This window comes from Jaculus jaculus, chromosome 1 (genome assembly GCF_020740685.1).
Source record: "Jaculus jaculus isolate mJacJac1 chromosome 1, mJacJac1.mat.Y.cur, whole genome shotgun sequence".
Taxonomy (NCBI): domain Eukaryota; kingdom Metazoa; phylum Chordata; class Mammalia; order Rodentia; family Dipodidae; genus Jaculus; species Jaculus jaculus.
The window spans coordinates 61,904,413-61,930,307 of record NC_059102.1 but is presented as its reverse complement, the minus strand read 5'-3'; positions in this window follow the sequence as shown (position 1 = coordinate 61,930,307).

Sequence of the window (25,895 nt, the reverse complement as noted above, 5' to 3'; positions counted from 1 at the left end):
CATTTTAAAAAAATGTCAGGTACGGTGGCACATGCTTCTGAGATCAGATGAGATCAAGCTCAGGGCGGTATGACCATAAACAAGTGGTACATGCTTCTAATCCCAGCTCTGAGGAGGCAGACAGTTGAATCCCTGGGATTCATTAGCCAGCCAGTCTAACCCACTTCATGAGAATGAGGGCAGTGAATGGTCATGTCTCAAAAATGGTGCATGGGGTGTTAATCAGCAGTAGACCCTGCAAGCCTATGGTGGGCCAACCAGGCCAAATGTACCAAATAGTGGAATGGTGGCATGTCTGTTATGGGGGAAACCAACTGCTCTCTGATTAGACTTGAGGCCTGCCCCACAAGAGGGACTACCTGCGTGGTACTGAAAACAGAATCAAAAATCCATGGCTTGAGAGGTAATAAGCCTTAGGGGGAAAACTACTACTATTGTCTGGCTAAACGGACATATTATGCCTCTAAATTCTTAAGTCTATATAGTAATGCTACGTTCACTTTTGGTTAGAGAAGATTCTCTTTTCAGATTGTGGTGACAACTGTGGTAACTCAAAACTCACCAAAGTGCTAAAATGTGACAGTGGAGTGTTCAACACTAAATTAAACATCTCTCTCACACCACCCAAGACTCAGGAACCATTGCAAAAGAGTTGACAGAAAGAATTTAACAGCCAAAGGAAAGGGAGGAGTGCTTACCATACTGTCTTCCAGATACAAAGTGGTCTTGTTTTTCATGACTTCACAGTGGCTGTGAAAATTAAACCAGTTGGAAAGAAGAAGGGATTCAGTAGAGGAGGGATTTGGGAGGAGGGAAAGGAAGGCTGGTAGGATCATGGTATATTGTTTATGTTTATAGAAGTCTTGTAAATATAAAAGCTTAAAAAATAGAGAAAAAATTGTAAGGAGCTGGACAGACAACTCCACAGTTAAAGGCACTTGCTTGCCAAGCCTGCCATTCTGAGTTTGATTCCCCAGTACCCTGTAAATCCAGACACACAAAGTGGCACATGCATCTGGAGTTCATGTGCACTGGCATGAGACACTGGCATTCCCATTCTCTCCCTCTCTCTGCCCCTGTCTCTCTCTCTCTCTCTCTCTCTCTCTCTCTCTCTCTCTCTCTCTCTCTCTCTCAAATAACTATATTTAAAAAACTAAAAAAAAATAAGTTAAGCATAAACTTTTTGAAAAGGTGGATGGTGTCTGAAGAATAGCCTCCACAATCACACACACACACATAATCACACACGTACACACACACAAACGCACACAACAATAACTGAAAGAAATTAGAAAATCAAAAAGGTGAGAAGAGCTGAAGAGAAGAATAGGTATGATAATGAATCAATTTTACAGTGTAAGAACTCAAGAAGTGCTACCTGTAATGTCTACAGAAAAGTAAAATATTTGTTTATTAATTCAAAATATGAAGTTAACCATAAATGCATCATGAAAAGACAATATTTGGAAAACAGAGGTAGTATGGTGGTTTAAGCAAGATAAATATTTTTTAGTCAAAATAAGAACACAGCTTTAAGCTTAATACATTAGAAGATAAATAAATAAGATATCTTTAGACACACTGATATAACACCAGAATATTTAAAATTCAAACCTGATAAGAAGTAAATATGATTTCCTCAGAAAAAATGAGATTGAGATGTTGAAATATGGAAATCATTGCTTTTTTGAGTTATTTAGACTTTACCTAACAATTATATGTACCGATATTTTTTTAAGAAATCAAAATGGGGACTGGGGAAATGGCTTAGTGGTTATGGCATTTGCCTGAGAAGCCTAAGGACCTGGGTTGGATTCCCCAGAACCCATGTAAACCAGATGCACAAGGGGGCACATGTGTCTGGAATTAGTATGCAGTGGCTAGGGGCCCTGGCATGGCCATTCTCTCTTTCTTTCTATCTGTCTCTTTCTCTCTCATAAATAAATAAATAAAATATTTTTTAAAAATAAATACAAAATAAAGTTTTGTTTCAAAGACAAAAATGTTGTTTTTAAAAGCCAGGCGTGGTGGCGCAGCCTTTAATCCCAGCACTTGTGAGGCACAGGTAGGAGGGTTACTGTGAGTTCAAGGCCACCCTCGAACAGAATACAGAGTTAATTCCAGGTCAGCCTGAGCTAGAATGAGACCCTACCTTGAAAAAAAAAAAAAAGAAAGAAAGAAAGAAAGAAAAGAAAATGTTGTTTTTGTCCTATGGAATCTTTCAAATTGATATAAAAAATAACAGTGGTTATGAACATGTAAGAGAAGGAGGTAAACATGGAAGCTACAAATATTTTGCTGAGTGTTCACTTTGTACTGCTCGTTTTGCTGGGTGTTCACATAAATTACCCTTATTAATCTTTCTACCAGTCTTGTGATTCGCCACTTTCCTTTGAACAGTGGAGGATTAGACTCTGACCTTGCTTCCACTTCCTGAGTTCTGGGATTACAGACATGCACCATCACACCCAATTTATGCTGTATTGGGGATCAAACCCACTACTTCATGCATGTTGGGTAGGCACTCTGCCAAGTAAACGATATCCCTAGTAACCATGGAGGATTGAAAAGTTAGGTAACTTAGTTAAGATCACAAGCTCTTACATGCTAGAGCTAGGAATGAAATCCAAACCTATCAAAGCTAAATTCTTCCTAGGTCTGGTGGTTCAGGTCTATAATTCCTGCTACTTGGAAAGCTGAGCAAGGGGATCACAAGTTCAAAGCCAACCTAGACAACTTGGTTCAAAAATAAAAATGGCTAGGGACATAGCTGAGTGATAGAGTTCTTTCATAGCATGTGTGAGGCCTTAAATTCAGTGCCTCAAAATTCTCATTCTTTCTCTGATGGGAGGCAACTATCTCGTTTCTAATGATATTTGGATAGCTGTGTGATTTCAGAAAGAAGCTGTCTTCCTGCCAGAGGAAGTCATAGTGAAGTGCAAAGTTGCATTACAAACCTAGGACCCAGCAGAACTAGGCAGGCTTCAACTTTTGGTGAGCTCTTCCCCAGAGCTGCACCCTGCCAGGGGGCTGTCTTTGATGTCTGTCCTATCTAACACACTCAAAACTTCCCAGCTGGAGAGATGAATGACTCATGGCCACCCAGGTCAGGAGTCCTGAAATCTTTCCCTTTGTTGTAGCAAAGCACGTGGTGATTAAACTGGAAGAGAGATGGCCTTCTGCTAATCCCCCTGGCAGCCAACCCTCCCAGCTCCCTGCTCCACTTCTGGGCCATTTTGTTGCTCAGCCACTGTGGTCACTTCCACTCGGCTAGCCCCATCCCCAGAGAGCTTTGTAAACAACAATGTCTTCCTTTCCTTGGAATGATTTTGTGAAATCCACACTACTTCCTCAAACTCCTTTTATATTTTTATTTGATTATAATAATAATTATTATTATAACTATTATTATTATGGTATCTCACTCTGGCCCAGACTGACCTGGAATTCACTCTGAGGTCTCAGGGTAGCCTTGAACTCATGGCAATCTTGCTACCTCTGCCTCCTGAGTGCTGGGATTAAAGCCGTGTGCTACCATGCCCAGCCTTCCTTTTTTTTATTTTTTAAGTGTGTGTGTGTGTGTGTGCGTGTGTGTGTGTGTGTGTGTATTGGGTGTATGTGTGCCCTGACACATGTGTGGAGATCTGAGGTCAACCTGAGTATTCCTCCTCACCTTCCATTATTGCTTGAGACAGGTTCTCACTCACGTTGTATTTGCTACTTCGTGTGTGCCAGTGAAGCAAGCTGTCCAGCAGGCATCACTTTGCATCCATCTTTACAAGTGTGGTAGGGAATCAAATCTGGCATTGTAGCTCAGTGGTAGTGTACTTGCCCAGCATACACAAGGCTGTGAGTTTGATCCACAGCACAACAATAAATTAATAAGTAACCCCTTCACAATTGAAGAAAACCATGAGAACGCTGGGTAAGAGAGACCAGTGCTATGAAGACCTTGTCTCCAGAACTCCTTGGGCTTCTGGTTTTAGCAGCCATTCTTTACTTTTTGTGTTTCCCAAAGCAAACACTTTGGAATAAAGAGCATCTTGAGCCAGAGCCCCAGCACTGTCTCCCATGAACCCCAGGGAGTAAGACAGGGTGGAATACAGAGCATGCAAGTGGAGAAGAGGGGACGGAGGCTCTGGAGAAAGAAAGGACCACACAGAGCAGGAAAACAAGTGTCTCAACAAGATGAGCTGCAGCAATGGCATGACAGCAGGGGCAGAGTAAACAGTGTCTCTCTTCCAAGCCTTTCCCTCAAGCCATGTCATGACACTAAATTTAATATTCTTCCTTGAAATGCTGTTGAAAAGGAAAACCAGCCCACTAAAATAAAACAGAAATAAATTTATCCAAATATTTATTTGATGGAATGAATTTCTATGAACTGGCCATTAAATGAATTTGCTTGAGGAGTTTCGGGGACTTTGACATGCTGCTTTATTAGACCAGTTCCACCCGAGGGGAAGGGAGTCCCATGTGTCAAGGTTAATGCCGTGGGCAGAGAAGCTTCTGCCCCACTTCCTCTCTAAAACCTGGTAGGGTATTTTGTCAGTGGCTGCCTCTACCTCACCTTGTGGAGAGTGGAACTAAATTTATCACTCCAACTGGCCCTGAATGGGAACATGGAACTTAGTTGAGGGTTTGATTAGGAGTTTGCCAGAGGCTGTCTTGGAAAAGCAGACTAGGCTCCAGAGCTAACTCGCTGCCTAGATTCACAGAAAGGTCCTGGGGAGGAGGGCGGGGCTCAATAATAAAATGCATGCAAGTGTGCAAGAGGCTCTAGGTTCATTCACCAAGCACAAGAAAAGGAGGGTCAGACCAAGGACAATCTTCAGTATCTGATAACGACAGAGTACCCTAGGATGGCAGCAGACCCCTCACAGGGCATGAGTCGAAGGGAGCTGCCCAGATCAACTAGGACACAGCAAGAGACCGGGCAGTATCCAAGTGACATGGTCATGGCTAATTTTCAGGGTCATATTCACTGGGTTGAAGAATGCTTAATACATCAGTATAACATACTCTGGATGCATCTTTGGGACTATTTCTCTTTTTAATATGTTATCACTTATTGCATAATTTTGATAATTTAATACATGTATTATTTTTTACCATATTCACTCCTCATCATGTTCTTTTATCCCTCTCCCACTCCCATTAAACCTCTTCTTCCTAACTAATCCCCTTTCTGCTTTCATGTTTGTATGTGTATATTTAGAGAGACCCACTGAGGTTGATTGCATGAGCATAGGTGGTGAGCTATTTGCTCTAGCATAGACAACCTACCATTGGCTATATCGCTGAAGAACATGCCTCCCTTTCCACAGCAACAATTAACTACTAACAACTACTCTGGGAGAAGTGGAATCTTTGGTGTCTCACCCCATTCATGATGGAATATTAACATGCTCAACCTCGTGCAAGAAACCACAGCTGTTGTGAGTTCACGTGTATATTATATGTTATATTGTTATATTGTTGTATGTTATATTCAGAGGTCAGCCTTCCGTAGCACTCTCCCCCATTCTTTGGCTCTTAACATTCTTTTCTACCACCTCTTCCACAGTGTTCCATGAGTCTTTGAGGGGAGTGGTATTACTTGGGTACTTTATCAAAAAAATATTAATTTGTCTAAATAAATAGTTTTCATCATAGAATTGAACAAATTATTTTCACAAGACTGAATGAGCGCCTACCCCCACGCTAAGCTCCAGAAAAGTGATTAAGTGGGGGAATTCTGGCTGAGAGTAAACCAACTGTAGAGGAAGGGGCCGTATTTTGTTGTGGCATTGCACATTGAAGAACAGAGTAGCCAGATGTGGTGGGGCAGGCCTGTAACCACAGCCCATGGGAGATGGAAACAGGAGTTTTGGGTCATCCATGCCTACATTGTGAGCTTGAGGCTATCCTAGTCTACATAAGAGTCTGTTGGAAAGAAGGAAGGGAAGGAGAAAAGAAAGGAGGGGGGAAGGGAAGAAAGGGAGAAGGAAAAGGAAAGGGAAGGGAGAGAAAGGGAAGGGAAGGAGGAAAAGGAAGGCGAGAATGAAGAGAAAAATGAAGGGTGAAAGGAAGAGGAAAGCAGGGAGAGAAAGAGAAAGAGACAGAGTTGGAAGTATATAACTGTACACCATTACTATGATGGTGATAGTGAACTATTGAATTGTTATTGAGTGGTAAGTACTATTGGATCTCCCATAAGTAGATGGAGAAGTCACAGTGCATAACGATTGTATGACTTACACAAGGCCACAGCCTTCAGAAGGTGATGAGGGAAGATTAAGGGAAGGTTGGTATGACTAAAAAGAAAACCCATATGTTTTACTGCTTGTCATGAATCCTAGTCACACTTTCCATGGACCCTTGTGACTGTAGATACAGGTAAACAAATCAGGAGAAGGCCTGGGAACAGATAACCAGGGACCCAAGTCAAGGCAGCAAGACCATTGTCATAAAAGCTGACTATGAATCCTTCAGCCTAGGACAAGAAGTCAAATGTGATTGGAGAGGAAGTTGAGATTAGACAATAAGTGCACAAAACAAGGGAAATGGGCAGCGGGTTGACAGCTAACAGGGCTGCCAGAATAGAGTGATGACTGGGCAGAGAGGATGCGTCGCATCGTGCAGAACATGCTTCAGGAATCCTGGGTGAGCCTGCTCTCCAGTGCCCAGCTCATCTTGTCAGAGCAGCAGAAGCCTCATAAAGGAGGCTTTGTCCCAAGTGCGACTGTTCCTCATGCTTTCCCTCCCACTGCTCGGCATGCCCCAGAGCACCATCTCCACTGATGCTTCGTCCAAGTGATTCATGCAGACAATTTTAAAAACTCAGACAACATAGAAAGGTTGACAGAAAAAGAGAGAGAGAGAGAGAGAAGTCATCCCTCCCAACCTGCCTCCCTTCCAGGTCCAACAAGCCATACGGTGTGCTCCGCTCTGAACTTCCAGCATGCCATCCCCTGTCTCTGAGAGAACAGAGCAGGCCAGCACCTGTCCCACTACTACTTTCCAAGAGAAGTGAGAACCAGCATAAAAATTACAAGATAGAAAAACCAGAAGATTACATGTAGATGAGATCCAGACTGGGTCAACCAGGGAGGGAGGACATCCACTCAGCCCCTTTTGTCACAGTGATTGCCATTGTCTGCAGTGTGTTGCACACTTTGCCAGGGAATGAGTCAGCATCTTCCTCCTCCTTTACTTCCCATCCTGGACAACACAACCGTCCTCAAGCTTGGTGATTTCTGTCAACAATGAGGCCTTCAAACACAAGCTGAGTACAAACATAGTTTTCTGTCTAGTTGCCAGAAGCTTCTCCAGGGGTCTCATTCTACAACAGTTTGTTTCCCTTTGCTCTCCAAAAGGATATCTCTCTTGCAGTCATTCATTTAAAAAACACTTAAGGGCTAGATAGTTATGGCACTTGTCTGCAATGCCTAAGGACCCAGGTTTGATTTCCCAGTACCCACAAACAGCCAGACACTCAAGGTGGTGCATGCTTCTGGAGTTAATTTGCTGTGGCTTGAAGCCCTGCTGTACATTCTCTTTCTCTTTTTATGCCTCTTTCTCTCTCTCTCTTTCCCTCTTTTTCTCTCTCCCTCTCTTGCTAATAAAAAAAAAAAAAAACATAAAAAGAAACACTTGATAGGCATCCATTCTATGTAAGATACATCACTCAGCTCACTGGAGACAGCTGAAACGCATACTCTTGCTTCCTTAGGCTGCAGTGGCCCAGGAAAGAGCAGATGAAAGGCCACTTCAAGGCAGTGTGGAGAGTCCTCTCGCAGGGGCAAACTTCATCAGAAGCATGGTGGGGCCGGTGAGGGGCAGCACCTCTTAGTGGTCAGAGCCAGCTTTCTATAATGGTGCTACTGAAGTGAGTTTTGAAAGTCAACTCTGACCTACTCAGTGAAGCATGTCTAGGGCCAGTAGATGTGCCTGGAGCAATTTCCCTGTGCTCAGAGCCCAACACTGCTGATGGGTATTCACAGCACCTGGACAAGTGTCAGCTTTCTGGACTAACAGCCTAAAATCATAATTATTTTTTCAAGATAATAGCACTGGTGTCCTATGGGATCTTAGTTGTTACAAACCAGTTCCACCAGTTTCCCAATTTGAGATCTACCTGTGGGCCCAAATCTCTGCAGAGCTAAACAACCAACCTTGTTCTAGCAGCTAGCCACTCCTAACTCTCTGAAGGGAGAGGTTGGGTCCAGATTTGCTGTTTTCCAAGACCCAGATACATCATTTGTTACCCAGATGTTTTCCTTCCTCTCAGAAGGTCCTGAGCGTATGAGGCCTGAAGAGAGAAAGTAAAGTACCCCGCAGGCGTCATGCCATGCCCAGTGTTTGGGTGCCCCAGGAAGGGCTATGGAACTTATGCAAGACCCTGCGGGACTTATGCAAGTATCCTCATAGAATTTCCTTTTGATAGTTCATTCCTTTATCTGGACACCTTGGGAATTGATTAAGCTTGAGATTCACCCTAGAAAAATAATACTTGAAGTAAATAAGTTGTAAAGTTTACAATTTTTTAAAATATTTTGTGGATTTTTATGTATTTATTTGAGAGTGACAGAGAAAGAGGCAGTTAGGGAGAGAGAATGGGCGCTCCAGGGCCTCCAGCCACTGCAAACGAACTCCAGAAGCGTGCGCCCCCTTGTGCATCTGGCTAACGTGGGTCCAGGGGAACTGAGCCTCAAACTGGGGTCCTTAGGCTTCACAGGCAAGCTCTTAACCGCTAAGCCATCTCTCCGGCCCACGTTTCCAATTTTGATGGAGAAAGAATATCATAAGCCTCAGGAATAAAAAATCAGAAACAGATTGGGAACAGGAAATGATCCAAACCTGAAGGACTGAGAGATTGAAATTTCACAATTTTGCCTAGGCTAAGGCTTGTGTTTAAATACTTTGACAAACAAAAAGAGATGGAAAAAGGGGCAGGGAAAGAGGAAATAACAAAGGCCACAGTAACAGGAGCAGCCGAGATAGAAAAGCAATGTAGGGGCTGGAACGATGGCTTCCAGGTTAGGGCGCTTGCTTTTCTGGATCCCAAGTTAGCAAGACGAACAAAGGTGAGGCAAGAGCAAGGTCGCAGATGCCCACTAGGTGGCTCAAGCATCTGGCGCTCTATTGAAGCGGCTGAGGCCCTGGAAAGCCAATTCTTTCTCTCTGTCTCTCTGTCTCTCTCTCTCTGTGTGTGTGTGTCTCTCTCTTTCTCTCTCTCTCATTCTCTCTAAAAAATAATTTAAAAAAAAAAGAAAGGGGGCTGGAGAGATGGCTTAGTGGTTAGGCACTTGCCTGTGAAGCCTAAGGACCCCGGTTTAAGGCTCAGTTCCCCAGGACCCACCTTAGCCAGATGTACAAGATGAAGCATGCATCTGGAGTTCGTTTGCAGTGGCTGAGGCCCAAGCGTGCCCATTCTCTCTCTCTCTCTCTTTCTCTCTCTCTCTGTCTCCCCATCCCTCTTTCTCTCTCTGTCTGTCTGTTGCTCTCAAATAAATAAATAAATAAATAAATAAAAAACTTTAAAAAAAAAAGAAAAGCATTGTAGAAGACTGGACAAGTGGGAAGAGAGACAACATCCAAACTGGGGTTACACAGACGAACAAGTTTTAAAGAGCCAGACACGGTGGCTCACTTCTGTAAGCCTAGCACTGCTAAGGCTAAGATAGGAAAATAATGAATTTGAGGCCAGCCTTGGCTGCATCACAAGACGTTGATTAAAAATGAATAAGTAAGCCGGGCGTACTGGCACACACCTTTAATCCCACCCAGCACTCGGGAGGCAGAGGTAGGAGGATCGCCATGAGTTCAAGGCCACCCTGAGACTCCATAGTGACTTTCAGGTCAGCGTGAGCTAGAGTGAGACTCTACCTCAAAAAAAAATTTAAAAAAAAGTAAATAAATAAATGACATGAAAAATACTGATTCAAAAAGGATAGAGATGGGCTGGAGAGATGGCTTAGTGGTTAACCGCTTGCCTGTGAAGCCTAAGGACCCCTGTTCGAGGCTCGGTTCCCCAGGTTCCACGTTAGCCAGATGCACAAGGGAGCGCACGCGTCTGGAGTTCGTTTGCAGAGGCTGGAGGCCCTGGCGCGCCCATTCTCTCTCTCTCCCTCTGTCTTCCTCTCTGTGTCTGTCGCTCTCAAATAAAAATAAATAAATAAATTAATTTAAAAAAAAGGATAGAGATAAAAAAGCCAAGTTGGGTGACACTAACCTTGGTCCATACAGAATCACTTTGGCTTTGTCTAATTATAAAACATGTATCTAGATCTGGAGAGGGCCTAAGAAGGACTAAGGGTCCAATCTGGATACCCAGGAGCCACAGAAACAGCTGAGCATGACCACATGATTATCCAGTCCTATAAGGGAGGGGAGCAGAAAACCAAAAACCATTGGAGCTCATTTAAAAAAAGAAAAAAGAAACAGCTGGAGAGATAGCTTACTGGCTAAGGCACTTGCCTGCAAAGCCTAACGACCCAGGTTCAATTCTCCAGGTCCCACATAAGCCAGATGCACATGGTGGTGCATGTGGCTGGAGTTGGGTTACAGTGGCTAGAAGCCCTGGCATGCCCATTCTCTCTCTCTCTAATAAATAAAAATAAATCTTAAAAAAAAAATATAGCAAGCTCCAGGATCAGTAAGAGAATCCAACTCAAATGAAAGTGGGCTGAATAGTGTTGGAGGCCGACACCAGCATAGTGTGGCCACTGCAGGGAAGCCCACCTGCCCCAGGTAAGCGCATGGGGTGCTGCACAGGCACATGCATTGCACGCATGCATGCAAGCAAGCACACACACATGCACATACGCACATGCGAAGGAGTCCTATCTCCCTGAACTAGCCAGAGGGGGGGGGAGAATTGTATTCTGCAACTTTTCAAAACTAAAATTAAATTTCCTCTGCCTGCCTTTGTGAATTCCTTCTGAGTTACTCCTCCACACCTCCCTGCCTCATTTTTCTGAGAGGAAATAGTCAAATGAACAAAGAGTCTGATTATTTTCTGTGTGGAGAGAGAAAAGAAAGGACTCTAGGGATCCTTGGAAGAGAAATCATTGCAGAATTAACTCAGGGCATAAACATTCCACCTCCAGGGGCCGCTATCTTGAGAATGTCCTGTCACCAATAACCCACAAAAAAGAAAAGGCACCTTTCAGCCTCAGCGAGACATATTTCTTCTATTTATCTACCAGCTCCACATTGCCCCTTTCTGCATAATTTGTCATTATAGTGCTCAATATGAAATTGCAATTTAGTATTATAGAGAACAAGCAACTGATGAGGAATGGTTTATTCAAATTGTTTCACCCATATTAAGTTTATCTTTCCAATACAGAAAAACAAATGTCAAGCGGTGAACTTTCTACGCATGTAAATATAATTTGTCTCTCCAGACAAAAATTAGAGAAAACGTTACTGTGTCCTAGAAATCTGTAATAAAGCTGGTGACAGCACGCAGGAAGTTCTGAAGCATCACTGGGGACCACTCACAAGCTCGAATTCTAAGTAATAAATTTGGAAAATCATGTTACCCTGACAACATTATTTATTTTTCTCCATGAGTTCTGGAAAGTATTGATTTGGAAATATGAATTTATTTTCCCACTGAGTCTTTTGGAAAACATGTTCTGGTTCTCTTTATGATCACAGCCTGTCCCCCTAGCTTTATGTAGAGATTAATTTCTCTTAGCTTGGCATGATACTAACTTCTTCATCATAGACATATATAAGGTTTAACTACATCTCCCCAGGGCTTTGTAAATCCTGGTACTGAGGTTTTCTGGGACAGTAAAATTTAACCTCACCTGGGAGAGGCTGGTCAGCAAGAAAAATTGTAGGCTACTTTATCAGGAAACAAGTTTGTTCCTTGGAGCAATGGGGAACTCACTACATAAGAGCATATTAGTATAAGCATTGACAAAGAAGAGTTTTTATTTTATAATTGGTTTATAGAGATTTGGATATCATTCACCCTGGCATTTTCAAATATCATTTATTTTCATTGTTTATCATCCTCGCTTCTCTTCCTAAACTCCATCTTGGCCCTCACTTTCTCTCCCCACAGTAGTCCTTCCTCCTCTCTCTCTCTCTCTCTCTCTCTCTCTCTCTCTCTCTCTCTCTCTCTCTGTGTGTGTGTGTGTGTGTGTGTGTGTATGCTTACAGATATTATAAGCTAGGATTCACATATCAGAGAACATATGGTTTGAGTCTGAGAACATTTTTGGCAAATACAGTGTTTATCAAATTCTCAAGCTGGCTACCAGAGATATTTATTTTGTTGATACTTGAAAGAATTATACAGACTGGGGAGATGGCTCCATTATTAAAATGCCTGCTGCTCAAGCATGAGGAGGACCTGAGCTTAGCTCCCTGAGAGCCATGTAAAAGCCAGGTGTGGCATCATGTGCCTGTTACCCCAGAGAGTTTTGTTTTGTTTTTTGGTGTTGGTACAGCACAAAGACTAAAGGATCCCTGGAACTTACTGGCTAGCTATTTTAGCTCAGTCATTGAGGTCTAGGTTCAATAAGAAACCCGGTTTCAAAAATGCAAGATTGGCTGGGCGTGGTGGCGCACGCCTTTAATCCCAGCACTCGGGAGGCAGAGGTAGGAGGATTGCCGGGAGTTCGAGGCCACCCTGAGACTCCATAGTGAATTCCAGGTCAGCCTGGGCTAGAGTGAGACCTTATCTCGAAAAAAAAAAAATGCAAGACTTCTCATCTATACACACACACACACACACACACACACACACACGCACACACACACACACGTGCATCTGCTGATACATGTGCCTACATATACACATGTACGTTTACAGTACAAACATAGACATGTAAAAAGAATTACCCATGTGTCACCACTTTTTAAAAATTGTTTACACAATGTTTAATGGTTTTTAATGAGGAACGACCTTAAATACACAAGGGGAAGAAGGCCACACACAGAAATCACCTCTTTTATGGAAATACCTTTAACTTTCTATAGACAACATCCATACATATATACAATATACCATGATCATAGTCTCCTCCTATTCCCCTCCCCCCACTAGCATGCCCCCTCTACTAACTTTTCATTCTATTATAGAATTGTACTGGAAAGTTACAAATGAATATAGGCTTAAACAAGAAACTCTTTACCAGTAATAATGCCTCCCTAGGTCTTATCTTGTCCAGTGCTAGATCAGGAGTTGTGAGAGTAATTCAATATGTAAGACTGTTAACTAAAGGAAGGGTGAAAATTCTATCAGTGTGCTAGGTAAGGAAGAGGAAATGATATCTCAGTGTAACAAACCACTTTTCTCCATAGATAGACTCCTTAGTTAGGTTCCCTATGGCTAGGACAACAGGGTTTGATTAAGAGACAAATATAAGCCGGGCGTGGGGGCACACGCCTTTAATCCCAGCACTCGGGAGGCAGAGGTAGGAGGATCGCCATGAGTTCGAGGCCACCCTGAAACTACAGAGTTAATTCCAGGTCAGCCTGGACCAAAGTGAGACCCTACCTTGAAAGACCAAAAAAAAAAAAAAAAAAAAAAAAGAAGCAAATATAATACCCAATGTGGTCATCCCAGTAATCTGATAAACTCTGTGCTTGGAAGGCAGAGGCAGAAGAGTGAAGAGTTGCGGGCAGCCTGGGCTACAAACAGCACTACTGGCCCATAAACAAACAAGCGAAGAAACAAAAAGTTAATGTTACATGAGTTTCAGTAAAGAATTGGTTGAGGTCACTTTGCAAAAAAGGTTGTTCTTCGAAAGCATCTATGACAGGGTTCAGGGTATAGCTCAACAACACAGTGCTCACATAGCCTGGGGTTTGAACCCCAGGACAGCAAAAGAAAGAGGAGGAGGATGACGAGGAGGGAAAATGTATATACACGTATCTCTGATACGTAATTGAAAGAGAAAAATAAAGAAATCAAAGGAACAAGCCACGTCAGTGGAAGGACACCAATGTTCCCAACACAAAGGAAAAAGAAAAAAGAAACAAAAAGGGGAAAAACCCTGCAAGAGAAAAAAATGAAAAGAAGACATACAACTTTTTGGAATGACTAGCTTTTGTGTGGGGGTCAATGCTGATGGAAATACATTCCCATTTCCCATTTTCACTATAGAAGTCAAAGTGGTCAAAGTGTCCTGTCCTGTATTTAGCGACTGATTCCCCTCCTGCAGGCAGGGGACCTAGGTTCCACCCACCTAGACTGAGTCCTGAACAACGTCAGAAGACTGGAAATCAATGGAGGTCACAATTGTGTGGAAATCTCTACAGCAGCAGAGTGTCAATGACAGCAGTTTGACTGTCCTGCCCTGTGGTTATTGGTGGTACTACATTACCCACTAACCAGGCTGCCTTTATGGGGCCTGGCTCTACAACCTTCTTAACTCTGCATCCTCCTTCATATCCTTTCAGAGAACCAGAAGTGTGTATGAGTTAGCTCCAGTTGGGTTTTATTGATATAACCATACCTTACTTATAGAGGAAATGAATTGACAGTGCCCAAATGAAGCAAAACATGGAGAAAATAAAAAGAGAAAGTAATCCAACCTTGCTAGTAAATCAGTGTAAATAAAGAGAAAAACACACCCTCATCATTACATTAGCAACTATTAAAAGAACCACAAAAACTCCAGGGCCAGCAAGTGCTGGGAAATCATGAAAGGTCATTAAAAGGACTTAGCTAATTCAACTTTTACAGGAGCAGCTTGGAAATGTATGCCTATATTTCAAATGTGTGTACCTTTTGATCTGTACTTTTCCAACTGAAAATTTATCTTGAGGAAATAATTGACCAATAATCAACAGTAATATTTATAACTTTAAAAACGGAAAGTAATGTAAGGAATCATCATTAGGGATATTTTTATGTAATAAGAAATCATGCAAAGAATACTATTTGGTGGTTAAAAAGGCCAACTACATATAGATTTCCTGAGGCATCTCCACAGCATCATGGAAGGGAAGAAAAGCTTGCAGACAGTATTTCATGATGTCATATGAAAATTCTACTGGGCTGGATTCTAAGATTTCCTATCATTTCTGTCTCCCAATGTCATATCTGTGTTAATTATTGTGGTAGTTAATTTCCATTGTAAATTTGACTAGAATAAGCAACACCATGGGGACTGGACAGATGGCTCAGCATTTAAATGACCTTGCTTAGACAACCTGACAGACTAGGTTTGATTCCTCAGTATCCATGTAAAGCCAGATGCACAAAGTAGACCATGCGTCTGAAATTCATTTGCATTGGCAAGTGGCCCTGGTGTACTCATTCTCTCTTTCTCTATCACTCATCTATCTATCGTTCTATCTATCTATCATCTGTCTGTCTCCCTGCAAATAGAATATACATATATTTAAAAAACCACACTTCTGGCTGTTTGAGTTGGGAAGACTCACCTGAATGTGGCCACTTTCATTCCATTCCATGAGTTAGGGTCCCAGGTCACAGGCTGAATAAAAGGCGAAATCCAGCTGAGCCCCAGAATTCATCTCCATCTACTTTCTGACTGTGGGTGAAATGTGACTAACCACTTAGCCCTCCTGCCACCATGCCTTCCCCGCCATGGTGGATGTATCCTCAAACTGTGAACCAAGACAGACCCTTCCTTCCTTAAGTTGCACTTGTCAAGTATTTTTTTTTTTCTTGGCAATGAGAAAAGTAGCTAGTACAGTTACAGTACATAAAAAATAACTGTGGAACTAGAGAGATTGCTTAATGGTTAAGGCACTTGCCTGAAAAGCCAAAGGACCCAGGTTTGACTCCCCAGGACCCACATAGGCCAGATGCACAAGGTATCACACACATTTGGAGTTCGTTTGCAGTGGCTGGAGGCCCTGGTGTGCCCATTCTCTTTCTCCCTCTCTCAAATAAATAAATAAATAATTTTTTTTAAAACTCTGAATAAATCAAAAAGGAGCTTAACCTAACCACATGGGACCTTGTATAGTAGACATAACAGCACATGGAAAGTCAGAAATTTAGTGTAGAGGAAAAAAACACATGTGCATGTATGGGTTTGATGATGGAGTGATGAATGAAGGGGCCACATAGAAATGATATGACAGTGATCTTAAAGGAATTATAGTGACCTCAAGCCAACAAGAAAGCAAGGACCTTATTCATAAGCACAATAAATCTGCAAGAGTTCCCCAGTGGACGTTCCCCCAGATCTCAGAAACCACAGCTTGACTTACACCTTGATTTTTGCTGCATCTGAGCAATGGGAAAAAAAAATACATAAGATGACAGGTGTTTGTTTTTATACAGCCATGTGGCTTGTTTTTTCCTTTCAAGTATAATTAGAATGTTTTAATATTTGTAAAAATGGAAACTGTATAATGTGCCTGGAAGGCATGTCTGTGAATTTCCCACTTGTGAAGAAGAAAATGGTAGAAGCCACAGGAATACTGAGCCAGAATCAATTTAGAACACGTCCTCAATATTTTATCTTTTCTCTTTGTCTTGTTTAGTTACCAAATGCAGTTTCCTGTATTAATGTTATTCTACAAATCTATATGTATAGTTCTTTCCTTCTTATTCAAAGGTACAGTCCTAACTGAGGTATTGACTGCGCGTGAGAGCCCACATGCTAAGTGAGAAGCACTGTGAGCCTCCTTAGCCTGTCACTGAGGTCAGACATGGTGGGAAGTAGTGGACTCAAATGCTGGTTGGGGTTCTCATATTTTAGTTCTTTGATGGCTAGGCAGACATGGCACTTGATTATCACCTACCAGTTGATTTTTATGTAGATTATATACCAAATTCCTAACAATAACCTTGATGGTAGGTATTGTGATTCCAGACATACAGATACGGAAATAAGGCTTGGTTTTTTAAGAGGTAGAAACAGAGGCTAAAATATGACCCTGCAACATATCCATATATAGATGTATGTTATTATAAAAGAAAAAACTACCTCCAAAGACTATTTGCTAGTGACTAATCCTATGATGGAAGACTAATATGAAATAATAAAATCTGTATTTTAAAGCTAGGCATGGTGTGCACACCTTTAATCCCAGCACTCTGTAGGCAGAGGTAGGCAGATTGCCATGAGTTCAAGGTCACCTTGAGACTACATAGTGAATTCCAGGTCAGCCTGAGCCGGAGTAAGACCATACTTCAAAAAACCCCAAAAAAATCTATATTTCAGTTGTTTTCTACAATGTGAGTTTATTTTAAATAATATGAGAGTAACATGCCTTTGGCTACAGACTTAAATATTTCCCCTACCTTTTATAGTATTAGTTTTCATCACTAATTCTTTTTCCATGGATTGCATGGCAGAATGGCATTGTGAAAGCAGCTGGTACATGGGAGAAATTGGTTAGGGCATTTGTCTGCTAAGCCTAACAGCTGGGTTTGATGCCCCAGTACCCACGTAAGCCAGATACACAATGAGGCACACACATCCGATGTTTGTTTACAGCACCTAGAGACCCTAACACACCCATTCTCTCTCCCTCACTCTCTCTCTCTCTCTCTCTCTCTCTCTCTCTCTCTCTCTGTCTCTGTCTCTCTTCGCAAGACCCTACCTGGGGAAAAAAAAAAAAAAAAGCAGTCATGAGTCTTTCCAATCAGGTCACATAAGTGGACTCTTCTATCCAAAGGGCCTCTCCTGAGACTACTTCTGGCTTCTCAGTTCTAGAGACCTGTAGATCAAGATGAAGGTTTAGTTTAATGTCGCCTGAGGCCTCTGTCCTTGGCTTATGTCCTTGCCTTCTCTGCCCTCAAATGTGTTTTATCTGCTCTGCAGTGCTCTATCAGACTCTATTATGAATGAGCTACATAGAAACAACATGACCTTATTCACAAAAAGTCTGGACTGAGGGAAGGCCAAAAGCATGGAGCTGGCCTGTGTTAAACATTAGCTGAAACCACGCAGTGTGTATCCTTTGGTCCTTTGAACATGGAAGGGCAAAGGAGCACCACATGCCTCGAAGTAATGGATTGAACTGTCATTTTTAAGAATTTGATTTATTGATTTTTAATGAAAAGTTTGCACACCTAGACTCTCCCGCCCCTTCCCCAGTGCTGCTGAGGGTCTTCAGTGGCGTTACTGGTAATTTTTTATATATATATTTAAGAGAGAGAGAGAGAGGCAAACAGAGAAGCAGATAAAGAGAGAGACAATGGACATATCAGGGCTTCCAGCTACTGCATACGAACTCTAGACACATGCATCACCTTTTGCATCTGGCTTACTTGGGTCCTGAGGAATCCAACTTCAGTCCTTTGGCTTTGCAGGCAAGTGTCTTAACCATTAAGCCATATCTTCAGCCCATGTTACTGTTGATTGTGGGGACTAAGGGGCCCCAGTCAGTCTCTGCAGGAATAGGCGAAACATGGTGCCTCAGCCTAATTCCCACTCCTCATGCTTTTACAATCTTTCTGTCCCCTCCTTAGTGATGCTCCCTGAGGCTTGGTGGGCAAGATAGTGATCTGATTTAATTTTTTCCCCCTCTCTGGATCTCTGTTTCTATGAAGTTTGAGTGACCACAATGCCTACTTCAGCGTTGCGCTCTCAGCAGCACCTGGATTTCTGCTTTGGTACTTTCTGAGTATCCTCAGTGTCTGTCTCTGTCACCATGGCACAGGTTGTCAGGTTCACCACGGAAGCAGCTCTGTGTTCACCCTGCCAACTCCTCCGGTTTCACCTGGGTGCTCATTTTTTGTCCAGTGACAGCTTCTGCAATATCTAGCCTGCTCTTGCAGTGATGACTATTCATGAAGACAGCATCTTCATGACCTGACCGCTTACCAACTCTGCTGCTTTGGTAATTAGGTTCCCCATACAGGAGCCACAAGGGACACCCTCAAATCTAGATAATGGGGTTTCCATCTCTGTGTGTATGTATTCTGGCTGTCTTTTGGCATGTCCTGGTTTCTTCTTCTAAGGACATCACTCATGTTGAGCCACCAGCCTCATTTTAACTCCATTACCTCTTGAAATAGCCTAGTTCTAAAAGCCATCATATTCTGAGATCTTCTACATATTAATTTCATGATTGAAGACATGGGAAATCTAATTTCATTCATAACACCTAAGAAACAAACTTATATAAGTCAAGAAGAAATATGATCAATTAACATAGTGTCTCCATAATAAAGTAACATTATGATTGCTTATAAGAATGACTTCTTGCTGGGTGTGCTGGTGCATGCCTTTAATCCCAGTATCTGGGAGGCAGAGGTAGGAGAATTGCTATGAATTCAAGGCCATCCTGAGACTACATGCTGAATTCCAGGTTCAGCCTGGGCTAGAGAGATACCTACCTTGAAAAAGAAAATCCAACAAAAACGAATGACTTCTCAAACTTTATTCTGACAATATTTGTTGTGCTGGGCTGTCCTGTGCAAAAGCTTAGAAGCATCCAATACTCAAAAGATGTCAATATCACCACTCCACCTACTCTTGACTTGTAACAACTAAAACTCTTTCTAGACATTGATAAATGTTCCCTGAGTTCCTACTGTGTTCCAGGCACCGTTCTCTCAATGAGTATGTGAACAAAGAGACCACGTGTTAGCCTTTGGAGACAAAATGCCTGTTTCAGTCCACTTCTCTAAAAAAATATAAAACAGTTCGCATTTATTAAGCAATGTCTTTATGTCAAGCACTGTCCTGTTTTACATGTATTGTTTTATCAAATCATTAAAATAATCCTCTAGGGTAAATATTAGTAGGAACTGAATTCTACCAAGGCTAGCAGAGTTAAGCAAGCTGATTAAAATCATACAGCTACTAAAAGGGACAAAACTAGAACACAAAGTAAGCTGGCTGGCCCAGAGCCCGGCTCCTAGTCACTGAACCATAGTGCCTCCTTTGTGGATGCAGCGTAGGAGGCATGGAATCAAAGCTCTCCACTCTTGCTCCTGTAGCATGAAATAGGCTTCAAGGATTGTAGTTTTCCATAGTACTTCAAAATACATCTTTTATCCGCAAGCATGTATATATGATAGGCGTTCTTAAAGTACTAAGGCAGGGGCTGGAGAGATGGCTTAGCGGTTAAGCGCTTGCCTGTGAAGCCTAAGGACCCCGGTTCAAGGCTCGGTTCCCCAGGTCCCATGTTAGCCAGATGCACAAGGGGGCGCACGTGTCTGGAGTTCGTTTGCAGTGGCTGGAAGCCCTGGCGCACCCATTCTATCTCTCTCCCTCTATCTGTCTTTCTCCCTGTGTCTGTCGCTCTCAAATAAATAAATAAAAAATGAACAAAAAAAATATTTAAAAAAAAAAGTACTAAGGCAGAAATCAAATGTCAAGACATGGAATCATGCACTGTGCTGGGTTTGAATACTTTCTGGAGATATTTCAGTGTTTCACATGACTTTTTTGTTACATAGTTTCTAATTTATAAATTTCACTCTTAAAGATAATTAAGTAATATATTTTTTTTGACAAATAATCCTTCCATCTCTCTCGTGCTCTCTTTCCATCTTGTCCCTCCCTCCCTCCCCTCTGTCTCTCTTCTGTACAAGAAAAGGCTTGCCGGGCATGGTGGTGCACGCCTTTAATCCCAGCACTTGGGAGGCAGAGGATCGCCGTGAGTTCGAGGTCACCCTGAGACTACATAGTGAATTCCAGGCCAGCCTTGGCTAGAGTGATACCCTACCTCGAAAAAACAAAACAAAACAAAAAAAGGCTTAAATACGCCAAGAGAGATTTCTATTTAAACAACTACAGCTGGTGGCTGACATTTGTAATTGTAGCACTCTGGAGATAGATGGATGAATCACAGCAAGTTCAAGATCAGACTGGTTGACATAAGTGAGTTCCAGGCCAACCAGTTCTGCTTAGCAAGACACTCCCAATCATGAGGAATTGTTTCACATACACATATTCTCAAAATAAAAAAAGTAAGAGAACTACAAGAAAGAAGTATTTTCTTTAAAAAAAATTACTTTTTACATACCAGCAGAGAGAGAGAAAGAAACAGAGAATGACAGAGAGAAGGAATGGGCACACTAGGTGGTATCTTGCCATGGCAAATGAACTCCGGATGCATGTGCCACTGTGTGCATCTGACTTTACGTAGGTACTGGGGGATCAAACCTGTGCTGTCAGGCTTTGTAAGCAAGTGCCTTTAACCACTGAACCATCTCCCCAGCCCCAAGAATGGAGGATTTTTTGTAAAAAAAAAAAAATTGTTTTTATATACTTATTGGTGAGAGATGCAGAGAGATAGGGAGAGAGAATGGACATGCCACCGCCTCCAGCCACTGCAAACAAACTCCAGGTGCATGTGCCACCTTGTTCATCTGCCTTACATGGGTACTAGAGAATTGAACCTAAGTCCTTAGGCTTCACAGGCAAGCGCCTTAACTGCTAAGCCATCTCTCCAGCCCAAAAGGAGATTGTTAAATAAGGATAAACTGATTTTAACTTGTTGCTGTTATCAGAATTGACTCCATAACACTAGCATAAAGGGAAGTGTATGGGCAGTCAGAGCTGTTATTGGAAGGGAAAATCAGATCCAGTGAGGTCAATTCCCTTGGTTCCTACACCAAGGCCAAGTGGGGAGTGAAAACAAAAGCAGCCCAGGGGTGCTTCCTAAACACATTCATGGAAGAACATGACTGAGGTTAGAAGATAGAAAACATCCAACCCCCTCTCCCTGGGATGCTTCAAACTTGGACAAATTCATCCAACTACAATTGATTTTATACACTATTTAAAAATGATTTAGTTCCTCACTTAGGCAAGAAATAAGAGCCAAAAGATTAGAAAGTGCTTTCTTTTTTTCCATACAGATTTGGGAAAAATCTTCAGAGGCAAAAGTGTTTGAATTTGAAGGGATCCTTTCACTTAGCTTCCAACAGCACAGTGACTGAGGGCCTGAAAAGGACGATACTAGCTGGAAAGAAGGAGGGAGTCAGTGGAAGGGGAGGGAGAGGAGTAGATGAGAACAATGGGAGAAGATTAGAATCAAAATACACTATGTACATGTATGAATATTATCAATGCAACAACTTGGAAAATGAATAAAGGAACGATAGCCCTGACTTGGGACCAGTTGAAGAAGGCAAGAGCATCTTTGGTTATAGATGCATACTAGTATTGGGCCAAAAGGTCATACACATTGGAATTAATAAGACCTTCTTTCTGATATATGTTTGTATGCCTAATTTTCCTATCCTGACTAGATTATAAGAGTTCAAACATTTTTAGAAGTTGGAAATTTAGCTTGGTGCTAAAACCCCAGAACTACCAAAAAAAAAAAAAAAAAAAAAAGCAACAAGAATATCTATTGCTTGGCTTCCTGGAACACCCTGAGCATAGCCACTCCAGGAGTCCATGAACACAGCTTGCATCCTCATATCAAGTTAATAAGATGCATGTGAATCTGCTAAAAGTGATATAATATAATGCATAAAAGCATAAAAGACATACAAAATACATTAAAAATACAGTAGTAAGATTTTGTGTATTGAAAGGATCTTAGGGAAACAATTATTAGGCAGTAAAGACAAGATTAGCCTGAGCAAGTGTTTACAATTCTTAATTCTCTTGATAGAGGAATATTACACACTCAGGCCTTTTCCATGGCCTGAGGGTATGGAAAAGTACATTTCCTTGGTCATATGACTGACTTTGACCAATGGGATGTTCACAGGTGTGATACAGGCAAAGGCTGGCCCTGTGCTTGTAAATGTCTTAGGTAATGGTCTAAGAAGAATCAAAGAAACATATAACCAGACCTATATAACTAGGCTGACATCAACTATTGAATTTTTCACATGAGCGAAAACATGAATGTTTATGTTTTTGCTATTGAAATTATGTAGTTGTTTGTTTTACACGGTTAATAAACAAGGAAAGTAAGATCTGCCTGACCTAAATTTTGTTCTTGGTGGACATTATGTACATGATCATTGCAAATCTTATTAAATATTTATATCTGATGTTTTATTTACATTTATAGTCCATATTTTATTTGTGTTTATTATAATCAAGGTCTTAATTCCTTTTTTGTGTTTTTTTTTTTCTATATGACTCAGGCTTGCCTCAAACTCGCAACCCCCCTGCCTTATTTTAGGAGTGCTGGGATACAGACATGCATCACCACATCTTGGGTAAAGACTAAATCTCCTTAACAACTAAATTTCTAGATTTGGATTAGATTTTTGTATCATAGGGATGTCAATCATTAAAGTAAAGGGAGCTTTACCATTCCCTCTATTTCATCAATGAGTGCAGCTCTAATGTCTATACCACCATGGCTGTCACGAGATTGTGTACATTTATATTCATACAAAGTCTTTGCATGGCAGGAAGCTACCAACCAAAATTAGTCACCCTCCTTTAGTTCACAGATGAGGAAATTGAGCGTGGTGCCCCCTCCCCCACACACACACCAAAGAGAAAGACCTTTTCACAAGGGTATGACTACTCAGAGTCCTTACTGATTTGGAATCTGCCTTCCAAATCACCACAGTGGAGCATACCAAGGACGGGGAGGCACTGTCTCCCCAGAAATGGAGACATTTCAAAATTTCAAAAAACATTCTCTAGCCTCCTAGAAACTCCCATTATGAATTCAAGTGTTATGTAAGCAACTATCAAATGCACAGCTTTCAAGACTATTACACTTCACTTAATAAAAATTACTTCAGCCAAGAGTGGTGGCAGATACCTTTAATCCCAGAACTTGGGAGGCAGAGGCAAGAGGATAGTTGTGAGTTCAAAGTCCACCTGAGACTACACAGTGAATTCCAGGCCAGCCTGGGCTCGAGCGAGACCCCACCTCAAAAAAAGGGGGGGGGAGGATTTCTAGCTAGGCCTGTTGGCACAGGTCTGTAATCTCAGTTACTCGGGAAATTCACAAATGAAAGGCATATCTAGGCTATATAATGAGTTCAAGGCCATCTTGAACAACTTAGAAAGAACCTGTCTTAAGTTAAGAAATAAAAAAAGCTGGGCATGGTGGCACATGCCTTTAATCCCAGCACTCGGGAGGCAGAGGTAGGAAGATCGCCATGAGTTCGAGGTCACCCTGGGAATAGAGTGAATTCCAGGTCAACCTGGGCTAGAGTGAGATCCTATCTCAAAAAAATGAAGAAAAACCAAAAAGAAAAGAAATAAAAAGAGCAATGCTGGCATGTCTATTATGAGGAAAACCAACTGCTCTCTCATTTGATTTGAGGCCTGCTCCGTGGGAAGAAATTCATGCCTGGTCAAAAGCCTATGGCAGGGCTGGAGAGATGGCTTAGCGGTTAAGCGCTTGCCTGTGAAGCCTAAGGACCCCGGTTCGAGGCTCGGTTTCCCAGGTCCCACGTTAGCCAGATGCACAAGGGGGCGCACGCGTCTGGAGTTCGTTTGCAGTGGCTGGAAGCCCTGGCGCGCCCATTCTCTCTCTCTCCCTCTACCTGTCTTTCTCTCTGTGTCTGTCACTCTCAAATAAATAAATAAATAATTAAAAAAAAAAAAAAAAGCCTATGGCAATAGACGTTATATGCCCTGGGAAGGAAATTACTACTATTGTCTGGTTAAATGGATATGTTATTCCCATCAAACTGTCCATAATATGTTTACGCCCAATACTGTCTTCCAGACACAAAGTGGCTATCACATTCATGGTCTCACAGTGGCTGGCACAACCTACACAAAATGTGTATAACAGAAGAACAAAAGAAACGATGACATCAAAATAGAAGAGACACCAGTTGGAAAGAAGAAGAGATTCAGTGGAGAGAGGATAACAAGACAAAGGAGGGCAGCTGGAAGGGATCATGATCATGGTATTATGTATATGGATGGAGGTTGTCAGTAAAACGTCTTTATTTAAAGAAGTAAAGAGGGCTGGAGAGATGGCTTAGTGGTTAAGTGCTTGCCTGTGAAGCCTAAGGACCCCAGTTCGAGGCTTGGTTCCCCAGGTCCCACGTTAGCCAGATGCACAAGGGGGCGCACGCGTCTGGAGTTTGTTTGCAGAGGCTGGAAGCCCTGGTGCGCCCTTTCTCTCTCTCTCTCTCCCTCTATCTGTCTTTCTCTCTGTGTCTGTCGCTCTCAAATAAATAAATAAATAAATTTAAAGAAGTAAAGAGTAAAAAGTAGACTGGGCATGTAGCTCAGTGATAGAATTCTTGCCTAGCATTCATGAGGCACTGAATTCAATCCCTTTTGCTTTAAAAAAGGAAAGAAAAAAAGAGAGAGAGAGAGAGAAGATACTTTCAGCATACCTTCCACAGTTGTACCCCTCCTGAAACAAAACCAGAAAAGTTATTTCCATATTTATTGATTTTTTCTTTTGCACGATGGTACCAGCCAGCTAGTCCTTGGCAGTCTCTCACACATCCACCTTCTGTCAATGGGCTCATACCAGGCTTTCCCTCAAAAGCACCACACTATTTTTGTCCACATCTCAGCTCTCCATTTTGCAAAAGAAAAGTGGTACCATCATATGTGCGTCTCTTGTTTTTAGGTTATGAAGGCATAAATGGTTGACTGGACAGTTTAACACAAAGCCTCCAAGGGCCAGGCATGAAGCCGTACCCTGCGTGACTGAAGACGCGTACTGTGAAGGCTCATGCACAAAAGCAAGCTGACCGCTCTGGCCACACAAACTCTAAGTGAAAGCTGGTCTTTCACATGCACGCTCATGTCACCCTGGGCTAATAGGTACAAGTAACAAGCTGCTCACAGGGTTGAACACAAAGGTTGGCCAGAGAATGAAATCCTGGTTTGGCTGCAAGTAAGAAAAGGAGGTTGGGGTATAGTCAGAAACTGTTCCAAATACTCCCGAATCTCCAAACATACAGATCTGCCCACTAAAAGAACGAAAAGGATGAGTAGGTAAAGTTAAGAAAGGAAATTATAATTATTTCTGCTCAAATTATGGAAAAACTGGGTAACAGAGCTGTCTAAAAATGGACAAGGCTGCCTCACAAAGTACCA